Genomic DNA, 12,716 nt, shown 5'->3' with positions numbered 1-12,716 from the left:
GAGAGAAGCAGCTTCCTGAGCATTTTCTTTCCTTGCTTTCCCTCACACCCCCTCCTTCGCTTACACTAGCACTTGAGAAATTCTCTTGTTATTCTACTGCAGGCTGTTCCACCGTGAGCGAGCTGCATTTGCTGGGGAGAGAAGCGCTGCTGAGAGGAGCTGCATACACTGCGCCTTCCCTTCAGCAGAATCCTTCTGTCCACCTGCATCATGAGAGTTCAGTTGTGAGAGCTGGGAATGAGGGGAATTCTGTTCCCCCTGCCCTCTGCCTTCCATCTGAAAACCTTACAGTTCTTCACTTAATAATGAAGAACACACATGTCGTGAATAAAATAGTAGTACAAAGCGGAAAATATACTTTAAGGGTGTTTATCCTGAAAGGAGTATGAAACAGATCAGGAATAGAACACAGTAACTACTCCAGGTAAACATGCTTATTGCTTTATTTCTTATCATTTGTAATGATGTTACCTATATCTTTGTCGTGCATGGTACTACAATGAGATGACTTCATTCCTTGTGTTGTGCATCACTGTTCTTGCAATGCAGTTCTTTCAGTTCATTACATTAGTGTGTGATTTAATCATAAGATTGGGAGTACCTTTCGGTATTGGATGCTGAGATGCAGCGAATATGACAAAAATTTTAAGTTTCAGGTTTTTTAACTTGTGACAAATGTATCTCTGCACAATATTTATCTGGATTAGCTAGGGGGAGCTTTGTTTTTCCTGAAGATGTTTTGCTTTTTCTTTACATTTATGACTTTAAAAGGTGTTTTGAAATAGCTTAGTCCCAAAACGCAGACTTAGAAAAAGAAATTTGGCAACAGAGAGGCTTACATGAATAAAATAGTTTTACTTCTTAAATTTGTGAGTAAATATAAATGTTTACTCAATGTTTACTGGGACTGCTGAAATCTCAAGCAATGCAGTGCTGCGTGGCTGCGTAAGGAAGAGGATGCAACCACAGCAGTAGTTTCTTTGGACAGATAGATGTGCTGAGAGCTCACTGATGCAAAGTAAACTACTGGTTGATTTAATGATCTGCTTTGATGATCCATAGTGTTCTCTGTAACTGAGGTAGGACACATTTCCTTCAGCATTGCATATATTTTTTTATCTTGACAGTGTTTTGACAAAGATTCTGTAGTGCTCCTAGAGATGTTATCTCTTAATGCCTTTTAACTGTATTCCAGGAAACCAGCATTAACATTAAACACTGTTTTCTACTGCTGCAGTCATAACACGGGATTTACAAGCGTCAACGTGAAGTCTTACCAGATGTATCACAGCATCTGTGTTGTGACGATAGAGCAGTGATATGTTATCCCACTAATGTAGGGGGAATCACAACTTCTGAAGTGAGCAGAAGCTGAAACATTATTACACTGCATATACTTGAGCACAGGTAATGGGAGGATAATTCTCTCTTCTGTGTTCTGTCTTGCCAGCCGCAGCAGCTTCAAAATCTTGGCTATTTATTTTTGTTGTAAGATGGACAGCAAAAAAAAAGAAGTTAGGCATATTCAGGTAACCAACTGTTTTGGGCCGCTATGAAACATATTCCTGCTCTTTTTATAAACACAGCTTTAAAAGACGTAATGTCTCCCTCGCGAGTATAATAAATTATAATTGATACAGGACATGCCATTAGAGACTGTACCTTGAGCTTGTCGTTGCTGCTGAGTTGTTCCCATCTCTGCTGCCAGTGCTATGGAGATGATCTACTGTCCGTGCCCATCAGTCTCTCTCTGTGCTGTTCATAGAAAATAGGGCTGTGTGAATAACTGGTCGTTATTTGTAATTGTGAACACAACAGACAGTGTAGCTCTGTCAGTAGAAAAAGTAGCTGCAAAGATCTCTTGGTAGTAGAGAGACCCTAGCCCTGGGATCCTAGTTTTTGTAATAATAAAAATTTCTGTTGAGTTTAATCAGAAATTTCTCCCATCCCTGCTAACACTTCTGCAATTAGAAGGGAAAGCTCTTGTAATGGAAAAATATACAGGAGCTGCTAGAGAGTGTGTGGCAAGAGGGGAAGGCTGAGGGAGATACCAAGAAACTAGCTGTGTTTTTATATGCCCAGGTTAGCAACAGAGGGACTTCTTGAAGGGGCATGAGGTCTGCTTGTTTGTCCATATGAATTTTTGGCTGCTGGGTGGGAGCCACAGGCAAGGTATGGGAGTTTGGAACAACCTGCTAGTGAGGGACTCCTGTCTCACCCTCCCCAAGTTTTTAGTAAAAATAATACTAAATACATAGCACTCCCACCAGAGTATTGCTCTGACTTTCATGGCTCCATACAATACATGTTTAGGTATTCAGTCTCTCTCCCAAAGCAGCAGGTACAACTGAAAATGTTGTCTTTGTGGTGCTTTTACAAGCAGCTCTGCAGGTGCAGGGTATCACATGCACCAGATTTCAGATGTTTTAATTGCATGTATTGACATACTTTCTGAATGTCTGAGTTGTCAGGGGAACGTTAGATGCAATAAAGAAGGGTTGCACAGTGCTATGGGGAAGAGGCAAAAATAAAGCAGCTCAGTACGGAAAACAAAGGGGCCAGAGTCAATTGCTGGTAAGTTGTGAGCATGGATTTACCCTGGAAATGCCTTGGAAGTTCCCACTGGTGCAGGGTGTGGGCAGGTGTCATTGGGGCATAGCTGACATGTGCTGAGCACTTTTTACCCGCTCCTTTCTTCCCTTCTCACTTGAGTGACTTTAGGAGCCTGTCCTTCACATTTAGTTGCATGGAAAGCGTAACAGCCCCATGGCCAGTAGCCATGTCAATCAGGTCTCTGTTGCTGTGCCATTCCCCACCATCTTCTGAGGGGTAGTTGGACCTGGCCTCTGTTTCCTGTATAAAGCTTTCCTTGCTGAGCCTTCACTCTTAGGGAGCCTTAAGGATCATGGCAGGCTTCCGGGTATAATTTCTGAAGAAGGCCAGTGAGGAGGGGAACGACTACAGGGTCTTCAGTTCCAAGTGCTGACATTTCCCCATGGAGGAGAGCTGGACTTCTGGCCCTGCTCCTGCCCTGGCTTCAATAGGAGGAAGGTGAAGTCCATAATTGCATAACCTGCTGCTCTCAGCATTATGATTAGTTCCCCAGTAACAACCTCTATTACCCAGTGGTCATCACAATATTATCAGGGAATTACAGAAAATAAAGGTGGGTTTGTGGCTTACAGATTAATTTAGGAAAAATTAATTTGAATCTAAGGAAGTAAGATCTGCTTGGGAATCTTAAAATGTACACAAAGTAACCCCATCCTGGAATTATATTTCAAAGACAGTTACGGATATACATAGTCTTTGAATACTGGTAAAATAGCAAGTGACAGATGTGCTTTTTTAAAGCTATTGAATTGAAAGTGACATTTCAACACATTGCTGCTATCTGGAAAGAAATATCAGAAATATTTTCAGGGTTTTCTTATGCTCTCCCATTCAGGAAAGCACTGAACAACCAAAAGCCTTGATAGGTAAAATTGTAGAGGGCTGTATCGCGTTGTATAACTTTGTAAACTGGTGAATTCTTGTCAAGGACAAAATGTTTATACGATGGCAAACTTAAAGTGCATTTTCTATTCTACTTTCAGTGGGGTTCTCCATTATGTCTCCAACTGGTAAAACAGCCTTTTCACTATATACAACCAAGTTAAAAAAATACAAGAATAATTTTAATATATATTAGAATATGCTCATTATCCATTCATATAAAGAGCAGACTATTTTGTGTCTATTCTTACAGCAAAATGCAATTCATGCCTACTTTTACTTCTTTACATATCTGTATGTAAAAAAATAAAAAACATGAATGAGAAAAAGACACAGAAAAGCAGTCATTCTGATGGCTAGATATGAAATCTTATTTACAGCATTATAGCCATTATCCAGCAGTTGACAAGATGAAAACTTGTTAGTTAATTTAATTTATAAGAGCTGGATAATAAATTTGAAGAAATGGAGAATAAGCACTTTCCCAGAACTCACTGAAGAATGATGCCAAGAATACAATTAGCTTTGTTGCACTGCTTTGGTTAAGCTTATGAATGATACAGAACACTAAGGTCCCTCCTGCACAGAGCTTAGGTGCGATGTAACTTAGTGATTAGTCACAAACCCATTTCGATAGTGCCTGGATAGTGCTATAGACTGTTTCACAATGTAAGAAGAGTTAATCATAAATGAACAGTCAAAAGCATTTCAGTCATTTTGTTAGTTCCTGTTAGGATGAGGTTGGTGACAGCCAGAAATGCGCCATTGTATCTGACATTCCTATTTACAGTCTCATTTTACACCATTACCGCCCAGGACAGAACTCCCACCACATTCAGAAGTGCAAGTGTTTACTGTTTGCACCATAAAGTGCCTGTTGAGGGCTGTATTCCAGCTGCAACATGTGGCTAGGTAGATGAAAAGGTAAAAATACATAAAAGAATGACATGACAATGGATTTTCATTTTGCAGTCTCAATGACCCTGCTGATGTTTCCTTCACTTTAGCAGAATAACTAGGCTGAATATTTTTAGACACTATGTTTCTAGTCACTCAAATTCCTCTAAAGGGCTTTCCTTTGTTAAATTGAGGGGGGATTATTTTGTTTGTTTTTTCCAGGCAGTCTTGGGGTGAGTAGGAAATAACAATGAGCTGCTAATTTCATTTGGACACTGAAAAAATGAATTCTGTAAGAACTAATGATTTTTATCACAAGCATAGCTCAGGAGTCTTTGTTGCTATACAAGGCTGTTGCTTCTGAGCAGAAACAAGTACCATAAGTACTAGAAACACGTGTGTCCAAGTATTAAGAAATATAAGGATTCCTTGCAACAAAAATGTAAAATTCATTCAATCACCAAGGCAGAGTGAAAAAATCTGGGCAAAATATAGCACTAATTACCATCAGTCTTGAATTTTCCCAATATCCTCTGACTGTGAAACGTGTACAACAGTAGCAGTTCTGTTCAAGGAAAAATTCTTTCTCTTTCCAATTGTAAAGATTTGTGGCTATTTGCTTTTTGTTTTTTAAAGAACTCAGATTAAAATCGTAGTTAAAATAAAACATGAAAAGCATTAGGAAGCAACTTGACTGAGCTTATAACAGGCTGCCAAACAGGGTCTGTTAATTTTGCAGCTGTAAAATCTCACTTGTATCCACTTTAGCCCCTTTCCCTTTTGTAGAAGTGGGTAATAGTATTCCCCAGCATTGCAATGTAAATTGGGCTTTCCTGGAAGAATTCATTGTTCAGAATTAAAGATAATGCTGCCTTTTCATGCCTGATGCTGCCTGCATGTAATTCAAGCTACTTTCCTAACACAAGCTTCATCAAACTCATTAAATTGACCCAAGCTTATTCCTGATGAGGTTCTGCTTGGTAGTTTCCGAAGTGTCAGATACTACTGCTTCATCCTGCTTCAAATGAAGCCTATGTCTTCCTGCCCATTGCCCCAGCCCCCAGTTTATCAACACAGAAATTTTGCATTTAAATTTGTATGAATTGTTTTAATGAGAACAAAAAAAATGTTAACTGTGTTTTATTAGATTTATCCTTTTAATGCAGGCAGCTACATATGTCTAATTACAATTATTGAATTCTCCAACCTCTACTTTGGCATACAAAATATTAAACACTAATGATGAATTGTTATTCTCTCAGAAAAGAATAAACAGCCTTGAAGTCTGTCATTTGTTAATTGTCTACAACTTAACTAAATTAAAAGTTTCCCATTGTGACATGGATAGCTGAATTATTACAGTGCTTGGATTTGGTCAATGTGCCAACTCTGCAGACAACTGCAAAACAAAAATTTAACATACTTTTTTTTTTGTGTTAAAGCAGACTAAATCCTGCCTCTCAGCTGTGGTGCCCAGGTCCTGCCTTGCCCTCAGGCCAGCATACACTGTTGGGAACAAACTAACCTCTGCAGTGGATCAGCTTTTTTATGCTTTTTAGCCTAATCTAAAAATCTTCCATTCCATTGCTACGCTTGAGATGTAAAAGGCAGCAGGCCACGGCTTGGCAAGTGGCTGTTGCCTTTTGACAATGGCATCTTGCTCGCTCCTCACTGGCATTCAGCGCTGCCCTGAGGAACTCGCTGCCCCTGGCCAGGCTTCCCGGGGTCCCCTTCTCTCCATGAGACCAGGACTAAGCACCACTGCCTCAACAAACTCAACCCATGACACTGTTGCCCATTAATGGTCTTCAAGTTGTGAAACACTACAGTTTCTGGACTATGGACTTGTTGAAGTCCACATATCTCATGCAAGTGTGGTGGTTCTTATTACCTGTGCAGCTCTTTTTATGAACTTCTGGCTGCAGCTCACACCTCATGGCAAAAAAATCCTTCCACATTCTAGTTGTGATTTTCATCACAAACCTTCAGTCTGACACATCTTTTTCTACCGTTCTGTTTCACAGATAATCTCAGTGGATTTATCTGTAGCTTTTTCAGAGGATAAAGTTTACCCATTCTACTGTCTCTGTACCATGTATAACTCTCCTTTTTAGTAATTCTCATTATCCCTCAGTGCAAGGTAAGTGCTGGTCCACTTCTCACTGCCTTTCTACGGGCCTGTTGTAGCCTGGGTTGGTTTAGACACCCAGATAAGATCTCTAGAGTTTCTAAGGACGTTTCTGATCTGTATCAACTGTATGTATGAAGATATTATTTGTGCGCATGTCTATGCACATTTTATTCATTTATTTACATTCACATAAACATTTCTAGATCTTTACGTACCATTTGCAATGCATATCTAACTATTCTGATTCCTTTCTTCAGAGTCGATAAAACAGAACAATGTGCTTTAAATGAATGCATACCAGCAATACACAGGACTAATTTTGTATTTCTGTTTGTTCGTTTCAAGTTTTTTGTGATTCTATTACCCATTGACCAGAGTTTTTCCACAGAGTACTGAATGTTGCTTTTGTTTGGTTGGAGTTTTTTTGGTTTGGTTGTTGGTTTTGTTTTTTTTTTTTTGTTATTTGGACACACTTAATTGAGAGCTTGGTGATCTGTATGAGCAATTTAAAATTATTTCTTTCAGTGTGTGATCTTTCCCTTTGCAGCTGTAAAGCTCAGCTCCCATCACACTGTCCCATTTGTTCATATTTGATCAGTTATCCTGAAGAATATGGTCTGCTCTGGCCAACACTTGAATGGAGCTGCTCAGCTATGGCATTGTACGATAAGCCGAGAGACTCGTGTTTCTCAGTGCTGGCTGTCACTGAGTAACCCTGCAGGTGACAGAAAGTCTCCAGTTACCTCCTGAATGGTTAATCCACGAGTTGCTGGTGCTGCCCATCATTAGGGTCCCATCTAGTTCCTACTAAGGTCACTTAGTCAAAGTGACCCTAATCGTGTTCATGCAGGCTACTGGGGTATTTGAAAAATGGTCTGATCTCTTAATGGAAGCAAAATGCACTTGAAAAACAATTGACTGTGTGAAACAGTTGAGTTTGAGTCCTCCTAAAGTTGTATTTTTAGCTTTTGTACAGGGTAATGCAAACTCACCAAACTCTTCATCCAGAGACTAGAAGAAAGTGTATGATTTTGATGGATCCCAAAAAGAGATTAAAAATATTGAGTCTGAAATAATCAGGACTTACAAGTAGGTTTTGAATTTCAAAGGGAAGGCTGCAGCAGCTAATGTCCATTAGTCTCCTAGGAAGCCGGTCCGAAGCAAATGATGGGAAGTGTGTCTGACAGCCAAATGCTACAAGTCTCTGAACAGTCAGTGACTACTGGAAAGGCCTTTGTTTCCCTGAAAAAACACGAGGAATTTGTTGTGACACTATTTGATCGTGGCTTATAGTTTACTTACCTTCTGCTTAAACGTTTAAAAAAAAAAAAAAAGCGGGGGGGTGGGGCAGGCAGAGGGGTTAAAAAAAAAAAAAAAAAGCGGGGGGGTGGGGCAGGCAGAGGGAGAGTTTGGAAAGGTTAAATGCAGATCTTCAACTGAAAAGTTAAAATAAACCTGAGAGGCTATAGTAGGAAATTATGTTCTTACTTCACCTACCTCCAAAACACATTTGTGAAAACAACTGACTATATACCTTTTATGAAGAAGAAATCACAGTTGTGCTTTTAAAGTGAAAACCTAACTCCAGAAAACTGGGCAACGAAGAGAATCTTCAGAACACAAGGAGATTTGGAAAAGCATTTGCCCTTTGCAAACAATTTTATTTTAAATCTTCACTTCCTCACTTTTCTCATAGCATAGGACTAAAAACATGGTAAAATTTGGCATTGGAAAAAATGTTAGAAGAGGAAAGAAAAAATGAACAAACAGAGAAACCCCAAAACACTTGACAGTAATGACAAATTATTGGTTTTTAGTACCTGAAAAATATTTTTTGCGTTTTAAAAAGTACTTAAAAAAAAAAAATGTCCTAACTGAATTGAAATACAAGATGAACATTTCAGAAATCTGGGAATGAAATAACGTAATGATTTCAAGTAGAAAGTAGAATTTTTCCAAAGGAAAGCTTATTTAAAGGTTGTTCCGATATTTCTTATGTCAGTATATACTTTCCTATAGATTTTCTCACTATTAATGCTTAAGGCATTTCAGCTCAAAATATGAGCTCATCATACTGACAAAGATGAGTGAGTATGATCTAATGCATTACTCTGAAAGGCTCTGGGATGTGGTTTGTGGATTCACAATCTTTTTTCTTGAGTTTGAGAAGAACTCAATATCCCAGTGTTGATAAGGGAAATAGTCTACTACATGTGTTGGTATTCTTCTGTCATTTTCTGTAGTATTGTGTCAGTGTGGTATGATTTCAGTGCTTTTCCTTGGTAGTAGCTCAGGAGAAAGTTGGGCCTTAGGTGTTTTGGTGGGGGTTTTTTTGCAAATTATTGCAAAAATTGCTTTAGCAACAACTTCCAGTTTTGCCAGTGAGGCCAGTTTTGCCAGTGAGGCCAGTGAACTCTACAGCGTAATTCAGAGAAGGGAGAGTTGGTAAGTGACAAAAGTGATTTTGGTTCTGTTAAACAATTTACAAGCCCATTTGCTTTCTGGAAGCATAGGTTAATACCCTTTAAATATGCCTGAGAATAAATCCTTCCAAAGAGACACAGAAGTGCTTAAACATGAGGAATGAAGGAAATGTGAAGTGAAGCCAATGGAGTTAAAGCTAGTCTTGTGCTTTTGTATCTGGAACCTTGATTCAAATGCACTCCAGTTGCATGAATTGCTCTTGAACAGATCTTCATGGTATTTCACAGTGATGTTATAAGGTGTTCAAGTAACTCAGAAGAAATCCTGACCTGCTATGCAGCGCTTGTGAGTTCAGGAGACCCATTTGTAATTCCCAAACAGATGCAGTGTGGGGAACCTGTAAAATCTTGATTGACTTTAAAACATGCATAGGAACTGGTGAGGTATTTCTGATGTTTTCCTGCCCAGTTTCCAAAATTTAGTCTTCTTCAGAAATTGCAGAGCGAATGATCCTGCTTGATCCATAGAGTTACAGTAGCTTAGTAACTCAGACAGACTGGAAGCGTTATGGGAGCAGCAAGACAGAGCTCAGGCAAATTCTGTAGCAAACAAGTGGTTTTAGGGAGAAAGCTGAGGCAGAGATTTCCGTGCTACTAATCATATTAGCCACAAAAGCGAATCACAATAAGAAGATTTGAAGAGAAGTGGGAATGAATACAGATACTGTTTCAGATATTTGTGTGGCCTCTGTATCACAGAATTTCATAACCTTTTATGTAATGTAAGAAGAAAGGAGTGGTGGTGGTGGTGGTGTTTTAATTAGCCGGAGTTAAAAGAAAGATCAGGGTCTAGAAACTCCATCTGCTGAGTCAGTCTGTAAGCCTGTGGGTGTTTTTTGGGAGGGAGGAGTGTTGCTGTTTTTAATATCATGTCAGGGATGGACACTAAGATTTGCAGTTTATAAGCAAATGTGATTCTGTCATTAGGCCAGCGAAAGAGTTATTTTTAACTTTAATACTGCTTCTAATGAGCTTGGCATACTTTTTGCCTTTTCAGTATCATTCAAGCTTCTGGTATAGCTTTTGCCCTACTTTGGCTGTCATCATTTCTTAATGAAAAGAAAGTAGCATCTCATTTGAGGAAGAGTGACTTAAAAAACTGATATGTCCTCTGTTTAGACTCATGAAATAACAAATTAATCAGAAACATTTTATGAAAAAGAATCTCAAAAAAAATGTAAGAAGCCAGAGGAGACATTTTGGTAAACAGTCTGTCAGATTTTAGGTTTCCGTTCTGTTATCTGGAGTACAATGAAGAGATTAAGAATAATGAAGTTACAGGAGGTATTTAGCTAGACAAAATGGAGTTAATTAAGTAGGTTTTTAGCAATGACCAAGAGGTCCCTAATGGCTCAAAGTGCTTGTGAACTTTATCTAAAAAGTTACGTTTTTGGGGAAAGGTTAAGGCATTCATTTAGTATTGTCTCATACTAGAAAATACTAGATCTACCAGTATTTTACCAGTGTAACACACAGTTCATTGGAATTCTTCCAGTGAGAGAATTACTGGGGTTGTCCCACAAAGGAGTTCATGCAAAGCACTTAAAACCCTCCCCTCCTTCCAGACTTCTGATGGAGAATTGAGGTCAGTGAAATTCACTATCCATTCCTGAAGAAGTTTCTATCCAGAGGCAAAGTAGGTTCCACAGGTTTTATCTATGTTAGTGTGTATGGCTAAAGGCTTATTAAATGGAGCTCATTCTTCTAGTGGTACTGCTTATTCCCCTGGAGAAAACACATGATGCTACTGCTTCATAGGGCTTGTTCTGTTCCCTGTCGGAAGATGGTAACATTGCCCCTCTGCTCACCTGGGTCATCTTTTAATCTGAACTATTTATCATTTGTTCCCTGCCTGTTGTCCGTCATTGTGTTTATCGCTTGACTATAAATTATTTTGAATTTGAAGGAACTTGGTTTTGTCAAGCATGAGAAATACAAGGCAACCGGACCAACAGCTGTTGTGTATTGAAATCCTGAAGGCTTGTGGTGACTTTACTCCTTTGATATGACCAGTGAGTGACCATTCCACTTGTGTGCCCCATGCACAAGAGATTTTAACTACCACTGAAACACTCCTCTCTGTGCTTAACACTCTTTTATCCCATCTGTAAAATGGAGGTCAGATCTGGACACTTGCACAACATGCTTCCAGATCTGCAGATGAAGAAGTGCTGCAAAAGCCTTGGGCACTGTCAGTATTAGCATTCTCCTGGTACAGAGACTGGGTGATGTTCTGGGATGTCAAACAGCCCATAAATCCTGGTGACAGAGCCTAGGACTTCATCCCATTTAGCTGTTGGACAATTAGGAGGAATAATAGCAATTCAGGTTTGTGCAGTTTCCATGGGGTCTGTGCAAAGTATGGGCCTGGGTTTCAGTTGTTGTTCATGCCAGCCCATGTCTGGCTGGTGGAGAAAGATGCTTCATAGTGTCAGGTGATGCACATGTGGCTTTGAGGAGCTGTGCTTCCAGACAGCCTTAGTCATGCAGAAAACCTCTCTGTTTCTCCAGGGGAATAAGCAGTACCACTAGAAGAATGAGCCCCATTTAATAAGCCTTTAGCAATCACTTTGTTTCCATTCCTCTGGGGGAAAAAAGTGAAAAAAAAAAAAAAAAAAATTCGACTTAGTCTGTTTCTCTTTTTTTGCCAGCTGTCTCATGTCACTTTTTGTCTCTGGCTCAGCCTGTCTCTGGAAGCATCCTCTAAATTGTATTGCAGGCAGCGAGATAGGAATCGTACATTGTCAATAGTCCTCAGTTCATTTGCTTCTTGCGTCACTGGGGAACACAAGTCATATGAACGGCCTCACGCAACAGTGTCTGTACTTTCATAATCCCTGTTATTCACTTGTTATTCTGAGTCATTTGATAAAGACTCTGACTCATTTTTAGTGGATTTGCTTGTCTGCCCCTTCCCTCCCCTGTTACGCCAGCAGTAATACAGAGCTGGTGAGTGACTGGGCCAGGCTCCCACAGAGGTGACATGACATTTGCGAGCCAGAGCGTCACACACGTGTACAAGTTTCTCTGCTTCTTCCCTCTGTTAGCATCTGCTGGGACACTTTTTTTGGCAAATGCCACGTGACTGGGCAGTAGATGGAAGAATGAGTAAAAGATGGAAGGAATGTGGGTTTCCTTCTCCCTGTGTAATGATGACCTGCTGCTGTGGTTGGCAATGTGTTGTCCTGTTTGGTGCAGACGTGTAGATGTGAGCAATGTCTCCACAGACCTTTCAGCTTTATGACCACACACTTGCAGATCTGTGACATCAGCAGTGTGTCCTGGTTGCAGTTGGGATACAATTTATTTTCTTCGTAGTAGCTGATACAGTGCTGTGTTTTGGATTTAGGATGAGAATAATGTTGATAACACACTGATGTTTTAATAAGTTAAGTTGATAACACATTACTTTGTTGCTAAGTAGTGCTTATATTAAGCCAAGGACTTTTCAGCTTCCCATGCTCTGCCAGTGGGGAGGCTGGGGTTGCACAACAAACTGGGAGGGAGCATAGCCAGGACAGCGGCCCCAAACTGGCCATAGGGTATTCTATACCATATGATGTCATGCTCAGTATATAAACCGGGGGGAGTTGGTGGGGTCAGGGGGGAGGCGATTGCTGCTCAGGGATGAGCTGGGCATCAGTCAGTGGATGGTAAGCAATTGCACTGTGCCTAGTTTGTTTTGTATATTCTATATATTTTATTAATAA

The sequence above is a fragment of the Phaethon lepturus genome, unplaced genomic scaffold (assembly GCF_000687285.1).
Source record: "Phaethon lepturus isolate BGI_N335 unplaced genomic scaffold, ASM68728v1 scaffold8789, whole genome shotgun sequence".
Lineage (NCBI taxonomy): Eukaryota > Metazoa > Chordata > Aves > Phaethontiformes > Phaethontidae > Phaethon > Phaethon lepturus.
This window is presented reverse-complemented; position numbering follows the sequence as displayed.